General features: G+C 46.8%; 12 non-coding genes across 12 annotated transcripts; all 12 read right to left on the bottom strand.

Moving 5' to 3' along the window:
• Positions 1-1,049: 1,049 nt before the first annotated feature.
• On the bottom strand, positions 1,050-1,131 carry Trnas-cga (transfer RNA serine (anticodon CGA)). Its single transcript has one exon. It is a non-coding gene; the product is annotated as a tRNA-Ser (tRNA).
• A 137-nt stretch (positions 1,132-1,268) lies between these two features.
• On the bottom strand, positions 1,269-1,341 carry Trnak-uuu (transfer RNA lysine (anticodon UUU)). Its single transcript has one exon. It is a non-coding gene; the product is annotated as a tRNA-Lys (tRNA).
• Positions 1,342-1,878: 537 nt separating this feature from the next.
• Positions 1,879-1,951, bottom strand: Trnaf-gaa (transfer RNA phenylalanine (anticodon GAA)). The gene has a single exon. It is a non-coding gene; the product is annotated as a tRNA-Phe (tRNA).
• A 4,010-nt stretch (positions 1,952-5,961) lies between these two features.
• Trnas-cga (transfer RNA serine (anticodon CGA)) lies at positions 5,962-6,043 on the bottom strand. The gene has a single exon. It is a non-coding gene; the product is annotated as a tRNA-Ser (tRNA).
• Positions 6,044-6,180: 137 nt separating this feature from the next.
• Positions 6,181-6,253, bottom strand: Trnak-uuu (transfer RNA lysine (anticodon UUU)). Its single transcript has one exon. It is a non-coding gene; the product is annotated as a tRNA-Lys (tRNA).
• A 537-nt stretch (positions 6,254-6,790) lies between these two features.
• Positions 6,791-6,863, bottom strand: Trnaf-gaa (transfer RNA phenylalanine (anticodon GAA)). Its single transcript has one exon. It is a non-coding gene; the product is annotated as a tRNA-Phe (tRNA).
• Positions 6,864-10,873: 4,010 nt separating this feature from the next.
• On the bottom strand, positions 10,874-10,955 carry Trnas-cga (transfer RNA serine (anticodon CGA)). The gene has a single exon. It is a non-coding gene; the product is annotated as a tRNA-Ser (tRNA).
• Positions 10,956-11,092: 137 nt separating this feature from the next.
• Positions 11,093-11,165, bottom strand: Trnak-uuu (transfer RNA lysine (anticodon UUU)). Its single transcript has one exon. It is a non-coding gene; the product is annotated as a tRNA-Lys (tRNA).
• Positions 11,166-11,702: 537 nt separating this feature from the next.
• Positions 11,703-11,775, bottom strand: Trnaf-gaa (transfer RNA phenylalanine (anticodon GAA)). The gene has a single exon. It is a non-coding gene; the product is annotated as a tRNA-Phe (tRNA).
• A 4,010-nt stretch (positions 11,776-15,785) lies between these two features.
• On the bottom strand, positions 15,786-15,867 carry Trnas-cga (transfer RNA serine (anticodon CGA)). The gene has a single exon. It is a non-coding gene; the product is annotated as a tRNA-Ser (tRNA).
• A 137-nt stretch (positions 15,868-16,004) lies between these two features.
• Trnak-uuu (transfer RNA lysine (anticodon UUU)) lies at positions 16,005-16,077 on the bottom strand. The gene has a single exon. It is a non-coding gene; the product is annotated as a tRNA-Lys (tRNA).
• A 537-nt stretch (positions 16,078-16,614) lies between these two features.
• Positions 16,615-16,687, bottom strand: Trnaf-gaa (transfer RNA phenylalanine (anticodon GAA)). Its single transcript has one exon. It is a non-coding gene; the product is annotated as a tRNA-Phe (tRNA).
• Between the last annotated feature and the right edge of the window lie 2,592 nt (positions 16,688-19,279).

Genomic DNA, 19,279 nt, shown 5'->3' on the forward strand with positions numbered 1-19,279 from the left:
TGAGCCACCATTCAAAATTTCATTTACTATATCCGTAAAAACAGGCCCTATAATAGGCCAAAAGCGAACAAAAAACTCCTTAGGAAGGCCATCCGGACCAGGAGATTTGTGAGATGGTGAACAAGCAATAAAAGCTGAAATTTCGTCTGCAGTAAAAGGAGCTAAAAATTCCGTATTATGGTCCTCTGTTAAAACTGATGGGATAGCAGTTAAAATCTCGTCATTATCAACCGGATCAGAATCAGCCACAGCATATAAGGTCTCATAGTAGCAGGTAAGTTCATGGGTTATTTGATTCTGTAAGGTAAGCCGGCGACCATCAGCTGCCATTAACCACTCGGCCACGACTGCCTGTGGCAATATCGACTTCCGACAAGTGAAAGTGACATCTTTAGAAGCAATCCGATGGCAGAAAGCGGCGTGGCCTCACTCTTTTCTCTAGTGTTTCCATTGCCAGCACATTAGCCGTTACGAAAGTGTATTAATTTTCGCCCAGACAGGGGCTTCAACCCAACACCCTTTGGTTGAAAACCTAACGCTCTACCGACTGAGCTACCGTACAGCTGCGTGGTGTGCGAGTGATTCACATGTCGTAATTACTGGCTTATGGCTCCAATGGCGACTTCACCGACTTCCCACTGACGCACCGCTGACGCTGCTTTTCTGTCGTCTTAAGCGGTGGACATACTTGCAAGTAGCTGCGAGATCTTAACAAAAGAAACGCTGCACCATTGCTTTTGCCGCACTCGAATGACTGAATTTCGATTCTTAAAAAGAAATGAATGTTCGCTCTGTCCAACACTTCCAAGCACATCTGTGTACTCACAAACTCGGCGTCGGCGCGAGAAAATGACGGGAGCGCACTCGTGGGCCTGCGACGGCTTTCTGCAGTCCCAGCGTCAGTGCGAGGTGAACCGGTAGCCACAGGAAGCAGCGGCCGTTGCGAAACTCAGTATTCTTAAATTTTCGTCTTGTTGAGAGTGGCGTCATTGGTTTGCATCCGCGTTCACGTGTGTGAAAATATTTGCTGCTCTTTACGCAAAATCGCACGCAGCCGGTAGGACTCGAACCTACGCTCCCAGAGGGAATCTGATTTCGAGTCAGACGCCTTAACCACTCGGCCACGACTGCCGGTAGCGCGAGTTCTGCCGACACATGCAACTGCTACCGTTTAAAGCACTGTGGTGTCAGGAAACGGCGTAGTTGCATTCTTTTCCGTAGTGTTTCCACCTCTACTAGACGAATCACTACCAAAGTATTAAAATTTCCGCCCGGACAGGGACTTGAACCCTGGACCCTTAGGTTAAAAGCCTAATGCTCTACCGACTGAGCTATCCGGGCTCACAAGACGTTTGTAAACCTTCCACGATACACAACTGCACATTGACTCATGTCCTTTACTGTTGTGCACTCGCTGCATGGAGCTGTAACTAATAAAACGTCGCCTGGATGCTGTCTACAAACTTATCGTGCTAAGCTCGTAACAGACTATCGAAGAATGCTGACACATGACGCAAGAACAAATTGCAGCAATCGTTACGTCTCATACGTTGGAGCAGAGGATTTACGTGTTCTGTCGACACTCACTGGGCAACTGGAAAATTCACAAGCATTTCGAATGCAATGTTTCCCACGTTTTCGCTCATTTCACGGTTCCGTTGGAGACGTTCTTCACGTCCTGACACAAAAAAGGGAACGCAATAGGTAGGACTTTTTTTTATTTTCTTGCTTCCCAGGCATTTGCCTACTGTGTTCCTCTTATGGCATGCACTGGACAACCAGAACAGCTACAGGAGGGAGTCATTTTTGTTCTCGGCGGTAGTTACATTATCACAAACTCAGAGCAATTCCATTGGCGTCAGCTTCAAAACGAATGCATGCCGAAACCCGGGATCGAACCAGGGACCTTTAGATCTTCAGTCTAACGCTCTCCCAACTGAGCTATTTCGGCTGACGTTGAACGTCTCTGTTTTGCACGTCTTCGTTGACCTCTGCCCCGTCGCCAATTTCACAGTCATCTTCATCTGATAAGACACAGGGACGCTGAAAGGCGAGCAGCAGATGCAGTGAAGTACCACACACATTTCTTCTGCTTCCATCATCGTAACAAGCAAACACTTCGACTCGATTCATGTAATATTGACTTCGCTGACGCTAGAAAACCTGTGCTATATCGATGCCACGTGCAACTCGTGTGCAAAGAACGAGACACAAGAAGCAGTGAGCCTCTCCAGCGTGTGAGAGGCAGCATCTAGCAGATACACACGGTAAAACATTTGACTTGCGCTAGCTCATAAATTGCTACACGTCATCGTCTGCAAGCTAAAATGGACACATCTGCACTGCCCAGAGAGGTGACACTTGCACTGACACCTGGTGGACGGCTGTGAGACGAGGAGATGAGCTGTGGCTTCTGGGCGCGACTGTAGCGCTGCACCCTGCACATTGCTGGCGATCCACGTGTTTAGTGGAGACGCAACCGCTAGGATGCAGCTGAACGTCCTTCTTCTGAGAGCGAGAAAATTTTCGCAGTCGGCAGGACTCGAACCTACGCTCCCAGAGGGAATCTGATTTCAAGTCAGACGCCTTAACCACTTTTTTTTTTTTTTTTTTATTTTTATACTCGAACCCACAATCCCCGGTTTAGGAGACCGATGCCTTATCCATTTTTTTTTTTGCCTTATCCATTTTTTTTTAACGCCTTAACCACTTTTTTTTTATCTTTTTTTTTGTCTCCTTGCAGCTCGGTGGAGGCGTGTTGGGCAGGGGTCGAATCCCGAGGCCTGGCCATGACGTCTCCTCCTCCCTGCACTGAAGCACAGTCGCACCAAGACGTAGTAATTGTCCTTGGTTCAGAGTCTTATGATACTTATATGTGGACACGGGGGTCATGATGCGTCGTCTATCCAAACAGGTAAAAGCTTGGCAGGAAGGTAAAAGAACTAAGAACTAGCGAGAATGTCTTCCGTATCATGAAGTGAGATCAGTATGCCCCTATACCGGTGCCATTAATGCATCTGGCGCAGTAATTATCAATAGAAGTGGAAACTTAACCAATCCCCTGCTTTTCGAAAACAATACTAAGCATATTCGCAAAGTCCCTCTTAAGATGTGGGAAAGATTTTTGCGTCCAGTACTCATGAAGCATGTAACCAATAAACGAAATAAAATCGGAAAGACCATCACCATCAACCACTGCAAAAATGTAACGGCCAAGAAGCCACATAATGGTGTTGTTCTTTGTCCGGGGATAAAAAACCGTGTCCGGCCAGCAGAGGATATCAGTTGTAAATGCCGATTCCGAACTCCTGGTGAGTAACGCCAATTGTCGGCGCAGCCAGTACCACATGCGAAGACGGTCAGCGCAGGTAAATCGGTGTGGGAGCGTATCAACACAACCACACGTTTGACAAAGCGGAGAGACACATAAACCTATACGATGAAGTCGTACGTTCGTAGGAATCAGCTGATTAACCACCTTATACCATAGGGAGGCAACAGTTGCTGAATGAACGGGTAAGCTAATATTCGTCCATATGTTACGCCAATTAAAACGGGGATACTGCAAAACAATCGGGTTGGAAGAAAACGACCTGTGCCATTTGGCAAGCAGTGTTCGCGTAGTAAAAACAGGACGACGTTGTAAGTGGAGATCCAGGTAACTAATCTCAATGTAGAAGTCCCGAACATGTCGTAGCTTCGCATTTAGAGACCCTACGTTAATAGGCGGTGACAAGCTCTCAGGACGAACGACATGGAGTAATCGCGAAGTAACAGTCGGGGACTCAGAAAATAAAAGATGGAGGGTTCGCTTAACATAAAGGGCAGCAGCCTTGACACGGACATCGGTGAACGACAAGCCGCCCTCAAGACGCGGCTTCGTAAAAACATCACAACGTAATTTAAAAATGTGCCCCCGCCAAATATATCTGTTAATAAGCTGGACCATTTTTGCACCCTGCATTCGGGGAAGCGGAAACAACTGAGCAACGTAATATACTTTACATAAAACATAAGTGTCTAATACACGCTTTTTTTGCAGTAGCGGTATCGAACGCCATGAGTGTTCGAATAAAACACCTTGAAGCTTGGAAATGGCCACTTGCCAATTTTTTGCAGCCATACGAAGAGGACACCGTTCAAGATAGATACCTAAATGTGTATGGTGTTCAACAGCCATAACCCACGGAATAACCACACGTTCAAAGCCCCGCAAATTCAGGAGTTTGCTTTTACGGGGGTTAATACGAGAACCTGAGGCTGCAGAAAATTTATCTAGTTCCATTTTCAACAGCGGCACTTCTGCGGCGGAACGAAGCAAAACAACCAAGTCATCAGCATAAGCTGTTGCTGTCTGGGTAACCCCAGAGATCGTAAGACCACGAAGTGTCGAGTTGAGACGTGTGAGGAGTGGTTGAAGGGAGAGAGCATAAAGGGTCATGGATAAAGGGCTACCTTGCGGGACGCCACGTTTAATATCAATGACCTTCGTCAGCTGGCCATTAATGTCAATCTTAGCAGAAATGCCAGTCGTCATATTCTTAAGTACCAGCAGCGCCTTTTCATTAAAACCGAGTCGGCGCAGCAGAAGCTCTAAAAACGAATGGGACACACGATCAAAAGCCTTACTAAAATCAACAAATAAAAGCGCACAGGAAATATTGGTGACAGCGACAATCGACACAATATCACGATACCCCGCCAGAGGCGTCAAGATGGAGCGCCCCGGAAAGCAGCTTTGACAAGGAGTTATCACAGGTGTAAGCAAGAGGGATAGACGTGCATTAACAGCCCTAGCAGCCGTCTTATAATCAAAATTTAAAAGGGTTAAAGGACGAAAGTCACTAGCTGTCTTCAAACCAGCAGCTTTCGGTATCAGGACAACCGTACCTCTCTTGAAATCGGCTGGAATTGAGCCACCATTCAAAATTTCATTTACTATATCCGTAAAAACAGGCCCTATAATAGGCCAAAAGCGAACAAAAAACTCCTTAGGAAGGCCATCCGGACCAGGAGATTTGTGAGATGGTGAACAAGCAATAAAAGCTGAAATTTCGTCTGCAGTAAAAGGAGCTAAAAATTCCGTATTATGGTCCTCTGTTAAAACTGATGGGATAGCAGTTAAAATCTCGTCATTATCAACCGGATCAGAATCAGCCACAGCATATAAGGTCTCATAGTAGCAGGTAAGTTCATGGGTTATTTGATTCTGTAAGGTAAGCCGGCGACCATCAGCTGCCATTAACCACTCGGCCACGACTGCCTGTGGCAATATCGACTTCCGACAAGTGAAAGTGACATCTTTAGAAGCAATCCGATGGCAGAAAGCGGCGTGGCCTCACTCTTTTCTCTAGTGTTTCCATTGCCAGCACATTAGCCGTTACGAAAGTGTATTAATTTTCGCCCAGACAGGGGCTTCAACCCAACACCCTTTGGTTGAAAACCTAACGCTCTACCGACTGAGCTACCGTACAGCTGCGTGGTGTGCGAGTGATTCACATGTCGTAATTACTGGCTTATGGCTCCAATGGCGACTTCACCGACTTCCCACTGACGCACCGCTGACGCTGCTTTTCTGTCGTCTTAAGCGGTGGACATACTTGCAAGTAGCTGCGAGATCTTAACAAAAGAAACGCTGCACCATTGCTTTTGCCGCACTCGAATGACTGAATTTCGATTCTTAAAAAGAAATGAATGTTCGCTCTGTCCAACACTTCCAAGCACATCTGTGTACTCACAAACTCGGCGTCGGCGCGAGAAAATGACGGGAGCGCACTCGTGGGCCTGCGACGGCTTTCTGCAGTCCCAGCGTCAGTGCGAGGTGAACCGGTAGCCACAGGAAGCAGCGGCCGTTGCGAAACTCAGTATTCTTAAATTTTCGTCTTGTTGAGAGTGGCGTCATTGGTTTGCATCCGCGTTCACGTGTGTGAAAATATTTGCTGCTCTTTACGCAAAATCGCACGCAGCCGGTAGGACTCGAACCTACGCTCCCAGAGGGAATCTGATTTCGAGTCAGACGCCTTAACCACTCGGCCACGACTGCCGGTAGCGCGAGTTCTGCCGACACATGCAACTGCTACCGTTTAAAGCACTGTGGTGTCAGGAAACGGCGTAGTTGCATTCTTTTCCGTAGTGTTTCCACCTCTACTAGACGAATCACTACCAAAGTATTAAAATTTCCGCCCGGACAGGGACTTGAACCCTGGACCCTTAGGTTAAAAGCCTAATGCTCTACCGACTGAGCTATCCGGGCTCACAAGACGTTTGTAAACCTTCCACGATACACAACTGCACATTGACTCATGTCCTTTACTGTTGTGCACTCGCTGCATGGAGCTGTAACTAATAAAACGTCGCCTGGATGCTGTCTACAAACTTATCGTGCTAAGCTCGTAACAGACTATCGAAGAATGCTGACACATGACGCAAGAACAAATTGCAGCAATCGTTACGTCTCATACGTTGGAGCAGAGGATTTACGTGTTCTGTCGACACTCACTGGGCAACTGGAAAATTCACAAGCATTTCGAATGCAATGTTTCCCACGTTTTCGCTCATTTCACGGTTCCGTTGGAGACGTTCTTCACGTCCTGACACAAAAAAGGGAACGCAATAGGTAGGACTTTTTTTTATTTTCTTGCTTCCCAGGCATTTGCCTACTGTGTTCCTCTTATGGCATGCACTGGACAACCAGAACAGCTACAGGAGGGAGTCATTTTTGTTCTCGGCGGTAGTTACATTATCACAAACTCAGAGCAATTCCATTGGCGTCAGCTTCAAAACGAATGCATGCCGAAACCCGGGATCGAACCAGGGACCTTTAGATCTTCAGTCTAACGCTCTCCCAACTGAGCTATTTCGGCTGACGTTGAACGTCTCTGTTTTGCACGTCTTCGTTGACCTCTGCCCCGTCGCCAATTTCACAGTCATCTTCATCTGATAAGACACAGGGACGCTGAAAGGCGAGCAGCAGATGCAGTGAAGTACCACACACATTTCTTCTGCTTCCATCATCGTAACAAGCAAACACTTCGACTCGATTCATGTAATATTGACTTCGCTGACGCTAGAAAACCTGTGCTATATCGATGCCACGTGCAACTCGTGTGCAAAGAACGAGACACAAGAAGCAGTGAGCCTCTCCAGCGTGTGAGAGGCAGCATCTAGCAGATACACACGGTAAAACATTTGACTTGCGCTAGCTCATAAATTGCTACACGTCATCGTCTGCAAGCTAAAATGGACACATCTGCACTGCCCAGAGAGGTGACACTTGCACTGACACCTGGTGGACGGCTGTGAGACGAGGAGATGAGCTGTGGCTTCTGGGCGCGACTGTAGCGCTGCACCCTGCACATTGCTGGCGATCCACGTGTTTAGTGGAGACGCAACCGCTAGGATGCAGCTGAACGTCCTTCTTCTGAGAGCGAGAAAATTTTCGCAGTCGGCAGGACTCGAACCTACGCTCCCAGAGGGAATCTGATTTCAAGTCAGACGCCTTAACCACTTTTTTTTTTTTTTTTTTATTTTTATACTCGAACCCACAATCCCCGGTTTAGGAGACCGATGCCTTATCCATTTTTTTTTTTGCCTTATCCATTTTTTTTTAACGCCTTAACCACTTTTTTTTTATCTTTTTTTTTGTCTCCTTGCAGCTCGGTGGAGGCGTGTTGGGCAGGGGTCGAATCCCGAGGCCTGGCCATGACGTCTCCTCCTCCCTGCACTGAAGCACAGTCGCACCAAGACGTAGTAATTGTCCTTGGTTCAGAGTCTTATGATACTTATATGTGGACACGGGGGTCATGATGCGTCGTCTATCCAAACAGGTAAAAGCTTGGCAGGAAGGTAAAAGAACTAAGAACTAGCGAGAATGTCTTCCGTATCATGAAGTGAGATCAGTATGCCCCTATACCGGTGCCATTAATGCATCTGGCGCAGTAATTATCAATAGAAGTGGAAACTTAACCAATCCCCTGCTTTTCGAAAACAATACTAAGCATATTCGCAAAGTCCCTCTTAAGATGTGGGAAAGATTTTTGCGTCCAGTACTCATGAAGCATGTAACCAATAAACGAAATAAAATCGGAAAGACCATCACCATCAACCACTGCAAAAATGTAACGGCCAAGAAGCCACATAATGGTGTTGTTCTTTGTCCGGGGATAAAAAACCGTGTCCGGCCAGCAGAGGATATCAGTTGTAAATGCCGATTCCGAACTCCTGGTGAGTAACGCCAATTGTCGGCGCAGCCAGTACCACATGCGAAGACGGTCAGCGCAGGTAAATCGGTGTGGGAGCGTATCAACACAACCACACGTTTGACAAAGCGGAGAGACACATAAACCTATACGATGAAGTCGTACGTTCGTAGGAATCAGCTGATTAACCACCTTATACCATAGGGAGGCAACAGTTGCTGAATGAACGGGTAAGCTAATATTCGTCCATATGTTACGCCAATTAAAACGGGGATACTGCAAAACAATCGGGTTGGAAGAAAACGACCTGTGCCATTTGGCAAGCAGTGTTCGCGTAGTAAAAACAGGACGACGTTGTAAGTGGAGATCCAGGTAACTAATCTCAATGTAGAAGTCCCGAACATGTCGTAGCTTCGCATTTAGAGACCCTACGTTAATAGGCGGTGACAAGCTCTCAGGACGAACGACATGGAGTAATCGCGAAGTAACAGTCGGGGACTCAGAAAATAAAAGATGGAGGGTTCGCTTAACATAAAGGGCAGCAGCCTTGACACGGACATCGGTGAACGACAAGCCGCCCTCAAGACGCGGCTTCGTAAAAACATCACAACGTAATTTAAAAATGTGCCCCCGCCAAATATATCTGTTAATAAGCTGGACCATTTTTGCACCCTGCATTCGGGGAAGCGGAAACAACTGAGCAACGTAATATACTTTACATAAAACATAAGTGTCTAATACACGCTTTTTTTGCAGTAGCGGTATCGAACGCCATGAGTGTTCGAATAAAACACCTTGAAGCTTGGAAATGGCCACTTGCCAATTTTTTGCAGCCATACGAAGAGGACACCGTTCAAGATAGATACCTAAATGTGTATGGTGTTCAACAGCCATAACCCACGGAATAACCACACGTTCAAAGCCCCGCAAATTCAGGAGTTTGCTTTTACGGGGGTTAATACGAGAACCTGAGGCTGCAGAAAATTTATCTAGTTCCATTTTCAACAGCGGCACTTCTGCGGCGGAACGAAGCAAAACAACCAAATCATCAGCATAAGCTGTTGCTGTCTGGGTAACCCCAGAGATCGTAAGACCACGAAGTGTCGAGTTGAGACGTGTGAGGAGTGGTTGAAGGGAGAGAGCATAAAGGGTCATGGATAAAGGGCTACCTTGCGGGACGCCACGTTTAATATCAATGACCTTCGTCAGCTGGCCATTAATGTCAATCTTAGCAGAAATGCCAGTCGTCATATTCTTAAGTACCAGCAGCGCCTTTTCATTAAAACCGAGTCGGCGCAGCAGAAGCTCTAAAAACGAATGGGACACACGATCAAAAGCCTTACTAAAATCAACAAATAAAAGCGCACAGGAAATATTGGTGACAGCGACAATCGACACAATATCACGATACCCCGCCAGAGGCGTCAAGATGGAGCGCCCCGGAAAGCAGCTTTGACAAGGAGTTATCACAGGTGTAAGCAAGAGGGATAGACGTGCATTAACAGCCCTAGCAGCCGTCTTATAATCAAAATTTAAAAGGGTTAAAGGACGAAAGTCACTAGCTGTCTTCAAACCAGCAGCTTTCGGTATCAGGACAACCGTACCTCTCTTGAAATCGGCTGGAATTGAGCCACCATTCAAAATTTCATTTACTATATCCGTAAAAACAGGCCCTATAATAGGCCAAAAGCGAACAAAAAACTCCTTAGGAAGGCCATCCGGACCAGGAGATTTGTGAGATGGTGAACAAGCAATAAAAGCTGAAATTTCGTCTGCAGTAAAAGGAGCTAAAAATTCCGTATTATGGTCCTCTGTTAAAACTGATGGGATAGCAGTTAAAATCTCGTCATTATCAACCGGATCAGAATCAGCCACAGCATATAAGGTCTCATAGTAGCAGGTAAGTTCATGGGTTATTTGATTCTGTAAGGTAAGCCGGCGACCATCAGCTGCCATTAACCACTCGGCCACGACTGCCTGTGGCAATATCGACTTCCGACAAGTGAAAGTGACATCTTTAGAAGCAATCCGATGGCAGAAAGCGGCGTGGCCTCACTCTTTTCTCTAGTGTTTCCATTGCCAGCACATTAGCCGTTACGAAAGTGTATTAATTTTCGCCCAGACAGGGGCTTCAACCCAACACCCTTTGGTTGAAAACCTAACGCTCTACCGACTGAGCTACCGTACAGCTGCGTGGTGTGCGAGTGATTCACATGTCGTAATTACTGGCTTATGGCTCCAATGGCGACTTCACCGACTTCCCACTGACGCACCGCTGACGCTGCTTTTCTGTCGTCTTAAGCGGTGGACATACTTGCAAGTAGCTGCGAGATCTTAACAAAAGAAACGCTGCACCATTGCTTTTGCCGCACTCGAATGACTGAATTTCGATTCTTAAAAAGAAATGAATGTTCGCTCTGTCCAACACTTCCAAGCACATCTGTGTACTCACAAACTCGGCGTCGGCGCGAGAAAATGACGGGAGCGCACTCGTGGGCCTGCGACGGCTTTCTGCAGTCCCAGCGTCAGTGCGAGGTGAACCGGTAGCCACAGGAAGCAGCGGCCGTTGCGAAACTCAGTATTCTTAAATTTTCGTCTTGTTGAGAGTGGCGTCATTGGTTTGCATCCGCGTTCACGTGTGTGAAAATATTTGCTGCTCTTTACGCAAAATCGCACGCAGCCGGTAGGACTCGAACCTACGCTCCCAGAGGGAATCTGATTTCGAGTCAGACGCCTTAACCACTCGGCCACGACTGCCGGTAGCGCGAGTTCTGCCGACACATGCAACTGCTACCGTTTAAAGCACTGTGGTGTCAGGAAACGGCGTAGTTGCATTCTTTTCCGTAGTGTTTCCACCTCTACTAGACGAATCACTACCAAAGTATTAAAATTTCCGCCCGGACAGGGACTTGAACCCTGGACCCTTAGGTTAAAAGCCTAATGCTCTACCGACTGAGCTATCCGGGCTCACAAGACGTTTGTAAACCTTCCACGATACACAACTGCACATTGACTCATGTCCTTTACTGTTGTGCACTCGCTGCATGGAGCTGTAACTAATAAAACGTCGCCTGGATGCTGTCTACAAACTTATCGTGCTAAGCTCGTAACAGACTATCGAAGAATGCTGACACATGACGCAAGAACAAATTGCAGCAATCGTTACGTCTCATACGTTGGAGCAGAGGATTTACGTGTTCTGTCGACACTCACTGGGCAACTGGAAAATTCACAAGCATTTCGAATGCAATGTTTCCCACGTTTTCGCTCATTTCACGGTTCCGTTGGAGACGTTCTTCACGTCCTGACACAAAAAAGGGAACGCAATAGGTAGGACTTTTTTTTATTTTCTTGCTTCCCAGGCATTTGCCTACTGTGTTCCTCTTATGGCATGCACTGGACAACCAGAACAGCTACAGGAGGGAGTCATTTTTGTTCTCGGCGGTAGTTACATTATCACAAACTCAGAGCAATTCCATTGGCGTCAGCTTCAAAACGAATGCATGCCGAAACCCGGGATCGAACCAGGGACCTTTAGATCTTCAGTCTAACGCTCTCCCAACTGAGCTATTTCGGCTGACGTTGAACGTCTCTGTTTTGCACGTCTTCGTTGACCTCTGCCCCGTCGCCAATTTCACAGTCATCTTCATCTGATAAGACACAGGGACGCTGAAAGGCGAGCAGCAGATGCAGTGAAGTACCACACACATTTCTTCTGCTTCCATCATCGTAACAAGCAAACACTTCGACTCGATTCATGTAATATTGACTTCGCTGACGCTAGAAAACCTGTGCTATATCGATGCCACGTGCAACTCGTGTGCAAAGAACGAGACACAAGAAGCAGTGAGCCTCTCCAGCGTGTGAGAGGCAGCATCTAGCAGATACACACGGTAAAACATTTGACTTGCGCTAGCTCATAAATTGCTACACGTCATCGTCTGCAAGCTAAAATGGACACATCTGCACTGCCCAGAGAGGTGACACTTGCACTGACACCTGGTGGACGGCTGTGAGACGAGGAGATGAGCTGTGGCTTCTGGGCGCGACTGTAGCGCTGCACCCTGCACATTGCTGGCGATCCACGTGTTTAGTGGAGACGCAACCGCTAGGATGCAGCTGAACGTCCTTCTTCTGAGAGCGAGAAAATTTTCGCAGTCGGCAGGACTCGAACCTACGCTCCCAGAGGGAATCTGATTTCAAGTCAGACGCCTTAACCACTTTTTTTTTTTTTTTTTTTTTTTTTATACTCGAACCCACAATCCCCGGTTTAGGAGACCGATGCCTTATCCATTTTTTTTTTGCCTTATCCATTTTTTTTTAACGCCTTAACCACTTTTTTTTTATCTTTTTCTTTGTCTCCTTGCAGCTCGGTGGAGGCGTGTTGGGCAGGGGTCGAATCCCGAGGCCTGGCCATGACGTCTCCTCCTCCCTGCACTGAAGCACAGTCGCACCAAGACGTAGTAATTGTCCTTGGTTCAGAGTCTTATGATACTTATATGTGGACACGGGGGTCATGATGCGTCGTCTATCCAAACAGGTAAAAGCTTGGCAGGAAGGTAAAAGAACTAAGAACTAGCGAGAATGTCTTCCGTATCATGAAGTGAGATCAGTATGCCCCTATACCGGTGCCATTAATGCATCTGGCGCAGTAATTATCAATAGAAGTGGAAACTTAACCAATCCCCTGCTTTTCGAAAACAATACTAAGCATATTCGCAAAGTCCCTCTTAAGATGTGGGAAAGATTTTTGCGTCCAGTACTCATGAAGCATGTAACCAATAAACGAAATAAAATCGGAAAGACCATCACCATCAACCACTGCAAAAATGTAACGGCCAAGAAGCCACATAATGGTGTTGTTCTTTGTCCGGGGATAAAAAACCGTGTCCGGCCAGCAGAGGATATCAGTTGTAAATGCCGATTCCGAACTCCTGGTGAGTAACGCCAATTGTCGGCGCAGCCAGTACCACATGCGAAGACGGTCAGCGCAGGTAAATCGGTGTGGGAGCGTATCAACACAACCACACGTTTGACAAAGCGGAGAGACACATAAACCTATACGATGAAGTCGTACGTTCGTAGGAATCAGCTGATTAACCACCTTATACCATAGGGAGGCAACAGTTGCTGAATGAACGGGTAAGCTAATATTCGTCCATATGTTACGCCAATTAAAACGGGGATACTGCAAAACAATCGGGTTGGAAGAAAACGACCTGTGCCATTTGGCAAGCAGTGTTCGCGTAGTAAAAACAGGACGACGTTGTAAGTGGAGATCCAGGTAACTAATCTCAATGTAGAAGTCCCGAACATGTCGTAGCTTCGCATTTAGAGACCCTACGTTAATAGGCGGTGACAAGCTCTCAGGACGAACGACATGGAGTAATCGCGAAGTAACAGTCGGGGACTCAGAAAATAAAAGATGGAGGGTTCGCTTAACATAAAGGGCAGCAGCCTTGACACGGACATCGGTGAACGACAAGCCGCCCTCAAGACGCGGCTTCGTAAAAACATCACAACGTAATTTAAAAATGTGCCCCCGCCAAATATATCTGTTAATAAGCTGGACCATTTTTGCACCCTGCATTCGGGGAAGCGGAAACAACTGAGCAACGTAATATACTTTACATAAAACATAAGTGTCTAATACACGCTTTTTTTGCAGTAGCGGTATCGAACGCCATGAGTGTTCGAATAAAACACCTTGAAGCTTGGAAATGGCCACTTGCCAATTTTTTGCAGCCATACGAAGAGGACACCGTTCAAGATAGATACCTAAATGTGTATGGTGTTCAACAGCCATAACCCACGGAATAACCACACGTTCAAAGCCCCGCAAATTCAGGAGTTTGCTTTTACGGGGGTTAATACGAGAACCTGAGGCTGCAGAAAATTTATCTACTTCCATTTTCAACAGCGGCACTTCTGCGGCGGAACGAAGCAAAACAACCAAATCATCAGCATAAGCTGTTGCTGTCTGGGTAACCCCAGAGATCGTAAGACCACGAAGTGTCGAGTTGAGACGTGTGAGGAGTGGTTGAAGGGAGAGAGCATAAAGGGTCATGGATAAAGGGCTACCTTGCGGGACGCCACGTTTAATATCAATGACCTTCGTCAGCTGGCCATTAATGTCAATCTTAGCAGAAATGCCAGTCGTCATATTCTTAAGTACCAGCAGCGCCTTTTCATTAAAACCGAGTCGGCGCAGCAGAAGCTCTAAAAACGAATGGGACACACGATCAAAAGCCTTACTAAAATCAACAAATAAAAGCGCACAGGAAATATTGGTGACAGCGACAATCGACACAATATCACGATACCCCGCCAGAGGCGTCAAGATGGAGCGCCCCGGAAAGCAGCTTTGACAAGGAGTTATCACAGGTGTAAGCAAGAGGGATAGACGTGCATTAACAGCCCTAGCAGCCGTCTTATAATCAAAATTTAAAAGGGTTAAAGGACGAAAGTCACTAGCTGTCTTCAAACCAGCAGCTTTCGGTATCAGGACAACCGTACCTCTCTTGAAATCGGCTGGAATTGAGCCACCATTCAAAATTTCATTTACTATATCCGTAAAAACAGGCCCTATAATAGGCCAAAAGCGAACAAAAAACTCCTTAGGAAGGCCATCCGGACCAGGAGATTTGTGAGATGGTGAACAAGCAATAAAAGCTGAAATTTCGTCTGCAGTAAAAGGAGCTAAAAATTCCGTATTATGGTCCTCTGTTAAAACTGATGGGATAGCAGTTAAAATCTCGTCATTATCAACCGGATCAGAATCAGCCACAGCATATAAGGTCTCATAGTAGCAGGTAAGTTCATGGGTTATTTGATTCTGTAAGGTAAGCCGGCGACCATCAGCTGCCATTAACCACTCGGCCACGACTGCCTGTGGCAATATCGACTTCCGACAAGTGAAAGTGACATCTTTAGAAGCAATCCGATGGCAGAAAGCGGCGTGGCCTCACTCTTTTCTCTAGTGTTTCCATTGCCAGCACATTAGCCGTTACGAAAGTGTATTAATTTTCGCCCAGACAGGGGCTTCAACCCAACACCCTTTGGTTGAAAACCTAACGCTCTACCGACTGAGCTACCGTACAGCTGCGTGGTGTGCGAGTGATTCACATGTCGTAATTACTGGCTTATGGCTCCAATGGCGACTTCACCGACTTCCCACTGACGCACCGCTGACGCTGCTTTTCTGTCGTCTTAAGCGGTGGACATACTTGCAAGTAGCTGCGAGATCTTAACAAAAGAAACGCTGCACCATTGCTTTTGCCGCACTCGAATGACTGAATTACGATTCTTAAAAAGAAATGAATGTTCGCTCTGTCCAACACTTCCAAGCACATCTGTGTACTCACAAACTCGGCGTCGGCGCGAGAAAATGACGGGAGCGCACTCGTGGGCCTGCGACGGCTTTCTGCAGTCCCAGCGTCAGTGCGAGGTGAACCGGTAGCCACAGGAAGCAGCGGCCGTTGCGAAACTCAGTATTCTTAAATTTTCGTCTTGTTGAGAGTGGCGTCATTGGTTTGCATCCGCGTTCACGTGTGTGAAAATATTTGCTGCTCTTTACGCAAAATCGCACGCAGCCGGTAGGACTCGAACCTACGCTCCCAGAGGGAATCTGATTTCGAGTCAGACGCCTTAACCACTCGGCCACGACTGCCGGTAGCGCGAGTTCTGCCGACACATGCAACTGCTACCGTTTAAAGCACTGTGGTGTCAGGAAACGGCGTAGTTGCATTCTTTTCCGTAGTGTTTCCACCTCTACTAGACGAATCACTACCAAAGTATTAAAATTTCCGCCCGGACAGGGACTTGAACCCTGGACCCTTAGGTTAAAAGCCTAATGCTCTACCGACTGAGCTATCCGGGCTCACAAGACGTTTGTAAACCTTCCACGATACACAACTGCACATTGACTCATGTCCTTTACTGTTGTGCACTCGCTGCATGGAGCTGTAACTAATAAAACGTCGCCTGGATGCTGTCTACAAACTTATCGTGCTAAGCTCGTAACAGACTATCGAAGAATGCTGACACATGACGCAAGAACAAATTGCAGCAATCGTTACGTCTCATACGTTGGAGCAGAGGATTTACGTGTTCTGTCGACACTCACTGGGCAACTGGAAAATTCACAAGCATTTCGAATGCAATGTTTCCCACGTTTTCGCTCATTTCACGGTTCCGTTGGAGACGTTCTTCACGTCCTGACACAAAAAAGGGAACGCAATAGGTAGGACTTTTTTTTATTTTCTTGCTTCCCAGGCATTTGCCTACTGTGTTCCTCTTATGGCATGCACTGGACAACCAGAACAGCTACAGGAGGGAGTCATTTTTGTTCTCGGCGGTAGTTACATTATCACAAACTCAGAGCAATTCCATTGGCGTCAGCTTCAAAACGAATGCATGCCGAAACCCGGGATCGAACCAGGGACCTTTAGATCTTCAGTCTAACGCTCTCCCAACTGAGCTATTTCGGCTGACGTTGAACGTCTCTGTTTTGCACGTCTTCGTTGACCTCTGCCCCGTCGCCAATTTCACAGTCATCTTCATCTGATAAGACACAGGGACGCTGAAAGGCGAGCAGCAGATGCAGTGAAGTACCACACACATTTCTTCTGCTTCCATCATCGTAACAAGCAAACACTTCGACTCGATTCATGTAATATTGACTTCGCTGACGCTAGAAAACCTGTGCTATATCGATGCCACGTGCAACTCGTGTGCAAAGAACGAGACACAAGAAGCAGTGAGCCTCTCCAGCGTGTGAGAGGCAGCATCTAGCAGATACACACGGTAAAACATTTGACTTGCGCTAGCTCATAAATTGCTACACGTCATCGTCTGCAAGCTAAAATGGACACATCTGCACTGCCCAGAGAGGTGACACTTGTACTGACACCTGGTGGACGGCTGTGAGACGAGGAGATGAGCTGTGGCTTCTGGGCGCGACTGTAGCGCTGCACCCTGCACATTGCTGGCGATCCACGTGTTTAGTGGAGACGCAACCGCTAGGATGCAGCTGAACGTCCTTCTTCTGAGAGCGAGAAAATTTTCGCAGTCGGCAGGACTCGAACCTACGCTCCCAGAGGGAATCTGATTTCAAGTCAGACGCCTTAACCACTTTTTTTTTTTTTTTTTTTTATACTCGAACCCACAATCCCCGGTTTAGGAGACCGATGCCTTATCCATTTTTTTTTTTTGCCTTATCCATTTTTTTTAACGCCTTAACCACTTTTTTTTTATCTTTTTTTTTGTCTCCTTGCAGCTCGGTGGAGGCGTGTTGGGCAGGGGTCGAATCCCGAGGCCTGGCCATGACGTCTCCTCCTCCCTGCACTGAAGCACAGTCGCACCAAGACGTAGTAATTGTCCTTGGTTCAGAGTCTTATGATACTTATATGTGGACACGGGGGTCATGATGCGTCGTCTATCCAAACAGGTAAAAGCTTGGCAGGAAGGTAAAAGAACTAAGAACTAGCGAGAATGTCTTCCGTATCATGAAGTGAGATCAGTATGCCCCTATACCGGTGCCATTAATGCATCTGGCGCAGTAATTATCAATAGAAGTGGAAACTTAACCAATCCCCTGCTTTTCGAAAACAATACTAAGCATATTCGCAAAGTCCCTCTTAAGATGTGGGAAAGATTTTTGCGTCCAGTACTCATGAAGCATGTAACCAATAAACGAAATAAAATCGGAAAGACCATCACCATCAACCACTGCAAAAATGTAACGGCCAAGAAGCCACATAATGGTGTTGTTCTTTGTCCGGGGATAAAAAACCGTGTCCGGCCAGCAGAGGATATCAGTTGTAAATGCCGATTCCGAACTCCTGGTGAGTAACGCCAATTGTCGGCGCAGCCAGTACCACATGCGAAGACGGTCAGCGCAGGTAAATCGGTGTGGGAGCGTATCAACACAACCACACGTTTGACAAAGCGGAGAGACACATAAACCTATACGATGAAGTCGTACGTTCGTAGGAATCAGCTGATTAACCACCTTATACCATAGGGAGGCAACAGTTGCTGAATGAACGGGTAAGCTAATATTCGTCCATATGTTACGCCAATTAAAACGGGGATACTGCAAAACAATCGGGTTGGAAGAAAACGACCTGTGCCATTTGGCAAGCAGTGTTCGCGTAGTAAAAACAGGACGACGTTGTAAGTGGAGATCCAGGTAACTAATCTCAATGTAGAAGTCCCGAACATGTCGTAGCTTCGCATTTAGAGACCCTACGTTAATAGGCGGTGACAAGCTCTCAGGACGAACGACATGGAGTAATCGCGAAGTAACAGTCGGGGACTCAGAAAATAAAAGATGGAGGGTTCGCTTAACATAAAGGGCAGCAGCCTTGACACGGACATCGGTGAACGACAAGCCGCCCTCAAGACGCGGCTTCGTAAAAACATCACAACGTAATTTAAAAATGTGCCCCCGCCAAATATATCTGTTAATAAGCTGGACCATTTTTGCACCCTGCATTCGGGGAAGCGGAAACAACTGAGCAACGTAATATACTTTACATAAAACATAAGTGTCTAATACACGCTTTTTTTGCAGTAGCGGTATCGAACGCCATGAGTGTTCGAATAAAACACCTTGAAGCTTGGAAATGGCCACTTGCCAATTTTTTGCAGCCATACGAAGAGGACACCGTTCAAGATAGATACCTAAATGTGTATGGTGTTCAACAGCCATAACCCACGGAATAACCACACGTTCAAAGCCCCGCAAATTCAGGAGTTTGCTTTTACGGGGGTTAATACGAGAACCTGAGGCTGCAGAAAATTTATCTAGTTCCATTTTCAACAGCGGCACTTCTGCGGCGGAACGAAGCAAAACAACCAAATCATCAGCATAAGCTGTTGCTGTCTGGGTAACCCCAGAGATCGTAAGACCACGAAGTGTCGAGTTGAGACGTGTGAGGAGTGGTTGAAGGGAGAGAGCATAAAGGGTCATGGATAAAGGGCTACCTTGCGGGACGCCACGTTTAATATCAATGACCTTCGTCAGCTGGCCATTAATGTCAATCTTAGCAGAAATGCCAGTCGTCATATTCTTAAGT

The sequence above is a fragment of the Schistocerca nitens genome, unplaced genomic scaffold (assembly GCF_023898315.1).
Source record: "Schistocerca nitens isolate TAMUIC-IGC-003100 unplaced genomic scaffold, iqSchNite1.1 HiC_scaffold_385, whole genome shotgun sequence".
Lineage (NCBI taxonomy): Eukaryota > Metazoa > Arthropoda > Insecta > Orthoptera > Acrididae > Schistocerca > Schistocerca nitens.